This window comes from Myotis lucifugus, unplaced genomic scaffold (assembly GCF_000147115.1).
Source record: "Myotis lucifugus unplaced genomic scaffold, Myoluc2.0 scaffold_567, whole genome shotgun sequence".
NCBI lineage: Eukaryota > Metazoa > Chordata > Mammalia > Chiroptera > Vespertilionidae > Myotis > Myotis lucifugus.
The window spans coordinates 105,095-111,094 of record NW_005871615.1 but is presented as its reverse complement, the minus strand read 5'-3'; the positions used below and the strand labels follow the sequence as shown (position 1 = coordinate 111,094).

General features: G+C 45.7%; 1 pseudogene; it reads left to right on the top strand.

Moving 5' to 3' along the window:
• Positions 1-4,658: 4,658 nt before the first annotated feature.
• Positions 4,659-5,880, top strand: LOC102422537 (annotated as a pseudogene).
• The last annotated feature ends 120 nt before the right edge of the window (positions 5,881-6,000 follow it).

Below are 6,000 nucleotides of genomic sequence, written 5' to 3'. Positions count from 1 at the left end.
TCTTGAAGTCGTTGGCCCTGGACCTCTAGCCGGTGCTATCAGAACAAAATGACAACCTACCCTACAGACCAAGTGTGAAATCACCTCTTCTTGGGACAGAGGTGAAGCTTGCTATGAGTGGCAGCAAACTTCGGTCTCATAGGAAGGGAACTAACCTTATTCCATCACTATCTTTATTAACACCCTCTTGTGAATACTTTAAATTCTTTCTCTCTCATGATTTCGGTATCTAGGGATAGAAAAGTGAATTTTCACCAGAAACAACTCTTATTTGGTCTGCGGTGTCGTCAACATGGAAAGCATCAGATAACTTGATCACAAAAGTTAAAAAATCTATCCCAAGTCTACTTCAAGATAAAACCTTTCTAGATACTTTAGAAAAGCATTTAGTCCTACAGGATGCAGTGATCAAGGCCACATTTTCAGACTAGGAATACCTTATGGTAAAAGTTGGAAAAGAGAGAGAGAGAATAAGAGAGAGGGACACCAAATACCAAGACAGATGCAAGTGCAGGAGATGGAACCTGCAACCCAGGTATGTCCCTTGACTGAAATTAAACCCATTACCCTAAGTGCCTGAGCCAGCACTCTGACCACTGACCCACACTGGCCAGGGTAAGATGAGTCTTATATTTGACCCTATACATTTGAATTTCAAGAAATGTCCAAATGTCCGTCGTTAGGGATTTGTTTGTTCTGCACATGTATTGCTCATCTCTGGGCTTTATTAGATGTGACAACCAACATTGCTCCTGTTGCTGTGATCTCATAAGGTACATCTTGCAAGAGCAACTTTTTCATCAGGACTTTTATTTACAATGTGTCCACATGATTTTATTTTATTTTATTTTTGCCGAGATTATCACTCTGCAGCATGGAAGAACTCATGGTCATGTCTTCCTACGGGGAGATTTGATTAAGCCTGCATGTTGGGTGTGGTATTGAGCCTGCACCATGTACCTCTGTACAATCTGAGTGTTTTCTTTACTGGGATCCTCAGATTTTCACCTCTGGGAGACATTACTGGGAGATAGAAGTGGGAGACACTTGGAATGGGGCTTTAGGACTTTCTTGTGATGATTGGATAGAGAGGAATAGATATCTCCAAAATAGACTTTATCTTCTTGGCTGTGCTAAAACCAACATTCACCACAATGTCTTCACAATCTCCCCACTTTTACTGCAATATGTGCCCAAGACTATTGGCCGAGTAGCGGTATTCCTGGATTATGAAGGTGGAAGTGTGACCTTTGTAAATGTAGTATAAAGTTCGCTTATATGAGGACTCTCCTCTTGCTCTTTCTCTCCCCGTCTCAGGCCTATCTTTTGTTTTAGTCACTTCTGACGTGGTTGTAGAGACACAATGGCAAAAATGTAAAACACACACACACACCAATGGCAATTTAGCAATTATTTTCTAATTTATCTTCAGCTAATATATCTCCATATTCTTCTGTCAGTTTAATAATCCATAATTTGAAGTAATGTTACTTTAAAACATGTGCTGTGCATTCCTTTGTAATTCTCACTACAGCGATACATGCTTCAGTGTTATTTGTATTCTCTACTCTACAGAAATTCACAGGATGATAAGATCAGCACTCTCATCTTCCTTGGTTTCTCCATCTAGAGCAGTGGAGCTACATTTATGCATACACTATACTGCCTGCATGTTAAGAACATAATGCTATATCATCATCTTCATATTTCAATATCACTCCCTGCCTTCCCCTCTATTAATCTAGCTGTGAAGCCCTGTGTCATTTCCCCACACCTATCACACAATTCACTCTCTCTACAGCTGTGATTAAACTATTAAACTCTCCAACAAATCTTTAGTCAATTATTGCATTTTTAGAAATTTATATGAATACTATATTTTCCTTCAATATGATGGGAACCATCTGCTGAATTTGTTAGTTGTATGAAGACCCAAACATATTCTCAGTTCACATGCTTGAGTTCCAGTTGTCTCTCCCCATCTCAGGTTGACTATACTCCTTTGGCATCTGTTATGACAGGGATCATAGTGTATGTTATCGAAATCTTTTACTTCCTCGTGAAATCAGTCATGATCCCCAAACATTTGCAGCTCTAGCTGTAGTTGGTCCCGTTCTTGTCGGACTTCCCTCACCTGCCACTTTGCCCTCTGTTATGTTTCATGAATTAGCTAACCCATTGACTTTACAGTTAACATTACTAAAGAATTCCATTATTGCTGGAATTCCTGGCCCGCAACGCAAAAACAACAACCTGTGAACCAGAATTTTTTGTGGATGAATTTTTTGTGGCGAATCTCTTGGGCAAGCAGAACGTCAAGCCCCTCAAACACTGCTTGTAAGACCAGGAACAGAGGCAGCCTCATGAGGCTCCCCAGAGGGAGGACAGTGAAGGGCCAGGCATGCACCAAAGCCTTCAGGGGCTTCCCCATCCCACAAAAAATTCATCAAGTTACGAAATTAACAGTGCGCTCGTATCCCAGTGCACTTGCACTGTGTGCTGGCCCAACATGCTTAAACACTGTCCCTCTTCGTCATCCTGAAGTTGTGTTTAAAGCGTGGATTGAGGAGTCCTTGTTTGATATGACGGGGTCCTCTAGAATTCTTCCTCCAAGGGTGAAATTCTTGCTAATGACTTATTCAATATGGAACCGAAATACCCGAGGCTAATGAGTTACATATTCACTAAGAGCAATGCGGCATATGGCTTATATCCATGTTGGATAAATTCCAAAAATCAAGCACAGTAATCGGAATCAGTTAAAGCATGTCAATGAGATCCATTACGGAAGACAGCAAAAGATTTAAAGCTCGGCTCATAAGAAGTATCTTAGCTCCTAATACAAGAGGATTAAACATCATTGATTACTTAACTCTGTGTAGTGTTGAAGGAACTAATAAATTGCGGATAGCAACATGGGGGTGTGAACTTCATGGAATAACTATGCTATTCATTGCTGAACAATTTGCATTAAGAGAAACAGTATCTGAGCTTGAGGTTGCACAATCAATATTTCAACCAGATAACGACTTGTTTCCAAGGGAGTGGATGGTACGAGGAAAACACCCTCTTTACATTGGCTCACGAACATTTGTGACAATAAACAGAGGTGCAATTACGGGACTACCAGAAGGCCGCACTGGCAAGATGGCAGAAGGCTTAATATCAACTTGTGACTGGATTAAAATCAAGGGTGCTGTAGGACAACACTTAGCAAGATTACTATCTATTTTGTTGAGTGAAAAAGGTGTCCACACCCCTGATCCTCCTGTAATAATGGGTGGCACCCTTACTCACAGGCTCCCAACTGCCTCTGATGATCGAGCTGGACTTGCTGGTAGCTTGAACGTTATATCCACACATGTAGGTTTTACCACAAACTACATGACTGACTTTGCCAAATCACAAAAGATTATACCATCCATGTTCAAGATGCTTTTCAACACGGACTTATCTTCCCAATTACACCTCGGAATCCTTGCAAATAAAACTTATTACCTTACACTTGCGTGAACAGGTTACACAAGAGAAATTCAAGAAGACTTGTGGGAAACTGTTTATTGCCTTCACTATCTGAGAAGCATAGACAGAGAATCCCCCGAAGGCTGGATGCCTTTGAAGCCCTAGCAAAGGTGGGAGCTAGGCGCCACCTCTGTTTGTCCAGACAGTGGTAGCTGAAGCAACTTCCCCATTTATTATTATTATGTAAATCCTTGCTGATGGGCTAGTCTGCCTGTTGCCAGGGGTCACCTGCTTAGGGCTATGCTATGGGTGTATCCCAGATCAATAAAAGTTTGGTGAGGCCTGAGCCTGGGAGGAAGTCCTTCCCCTTGAGTTGGACTTGCTCGCCTGGTGCCCCCAAATTTCCAATTATCTCTTGTCTTTTCATTTTCATTTGTGTGCGGCTCCGCTTCAGGTTCCTGAACCCTGATCCACGCGGGACGTGGGAAGGAAACACTCAGCAAAGACTTCTTTTCCTTGTCAACACCTCCCATGTGTAAGGGGATTCCAAATAGATCCCATTTCAACACAATGGGAACCTGAACCCACTAGCTGGTATGGAGACCCGGCTCTTCCAGCAGCCTTTAAGCGAGGAGTAGAAGTTTTCATGTCACTATACCAGGAATCCCGTGAGTTAGATTCATTAGTTGACTCGGGCCAATCACCACGACATTTAGAGAGATTTTCTCTGAGCCATTTAGCATCTCTACCAGGACACCTAATAATGGTATCTTTCTGGTATGCAGGCAGCCTACAAAGAAGTTTGGTTAGTCCGGTGTCATCCTACTTAAAGGCAGTCGCAAACATACCAACATCCTCTATTACACTTTGATGGACATGGGATTTCATATTCTCGTTATCAGACGGGAATCAAATATTTGACCTTGCATCAAAAATTGGAATTTTGTCTACGGCCATACCACCCTGAACATGCCCCATCTCGTCTGATCTCAGAAAAATTGGAATTTTAAGTTGTCTGGTTCACAGATAGTTGGTTTTGCATTGCAGGCCAGGAATTCTAGGCTCACACAGCTATCTTAAGAGTCCTCCAGCTCTGCAGTCAGTGTGGTGGTTCTCCAGCAGGTCTGAGATCCGAGCCCCAGCCAACCAGGTCACAGCAGACGTTTCTGCAGGATTCCTTTCTGAGCACCTTGAAGATGAGCATCCGGACCCCACCCACACTCCTGGAGCTGGCAGGAAGGAGCCTGCTGGGGGACCAGGCCTCAGCCATCTCAGCTCTGGAGTACTTGCCCACTGAGCTCTTCCCGCCGCTGTTCATTCAGACCTACCATAGGAGAATGCGGAAGCCCCTGAAGGCTTTGGTGCACGCCTGGCCCTTCACTGTCCTCCCTCTGGGGAGCCTCATGAGGCTGCCTCTGTTCATGGTCTTACAAGCAGTGTTTGAGGGGCTTGTCGTTCTGCTTGCCCTAGAGATTCGCCCCAGGAGGTGGAAACTGCGGGTGCTGGATTTAAGGAACATGAATGCAACCTCTGGAGATTGTGGTGTGGAGACAGCACCCAGAAGTGCTCTCAGACAGGACCAGTGGCTGTGCACAGCTCCAGCCCCAACATGGAGCACCCCTTGGCTCCCATGGAGGTGTTCCTAGACCTTAACTTCAATGACAGGGACAGGGATAAGTTTTTCATGTACATCATCCAGTGGGCCCAGCAGAGAAAAGGGTTGGCACACCTGTGCTGCAAGTCGCTGAGGTGTTTTGATGTGCCCTTCGAGAGGGCCAGGAAGGTCCTGGATGCGGTGCAGCTGGACTGCATCCAGGAGGTGGAAGTGGATTACACCTGGGACCAGCCCACCCTGGGGACATTTGCTCTCTACCTGGGTCAGATGAGTAACCTGCAGAGTCTCGCTCTCTGCCACATCAAGGTGTTAGCTGAGGAGGAGGACAAACAGGAGGAAGAGGAAGAGGAGTGGAAAGGGAGGAGCAGGAAGAACAGCAATACTTTTCCCAGTTCCTCTCTCAGATGCTCAGGCTGCGGCACCTCAAGAAGTTCTACTTGGAATCTCCCTCCTTCCTCCGAGGCCGTCTGGACCAGATGCTTAGGTGCCTGCAGACCCCCTTGGACAAACTCTCCATATAGCTTTGCTGGCGGCTGACACGTTCAGACCTGACATACCTGTTCCAGTGCCTGAACCTGAGGCAGCTGAAGTCCCTGCTTCTGTATGCCGCCAACCTCACCGACTTTAGTCCCAAAACCCTCCGAGCTCTGCTGGAGGCAGTGACACCCACCCTCCAGGACCTGCGCCTGGATCACTGTGGGATGGTGGACTCCCAAGTCGAGGCCATCCTGCCTGTCCTGAGCCGCTGTCACCAGCTCAGGGACTTCACCATCTCTGAGAACCACCTCTCCGTGGCACCGTAAAGAAGCTGCTGGGCCACACAGCCTGGCTGCGCAGTTTAGAGCTCCAGCGGTACCCCGTCCCCCTGGAGTGTTACAGGACCCAAGAGACTGTGGGCCAGGAGAGAGTTGCCCTGATCCGGG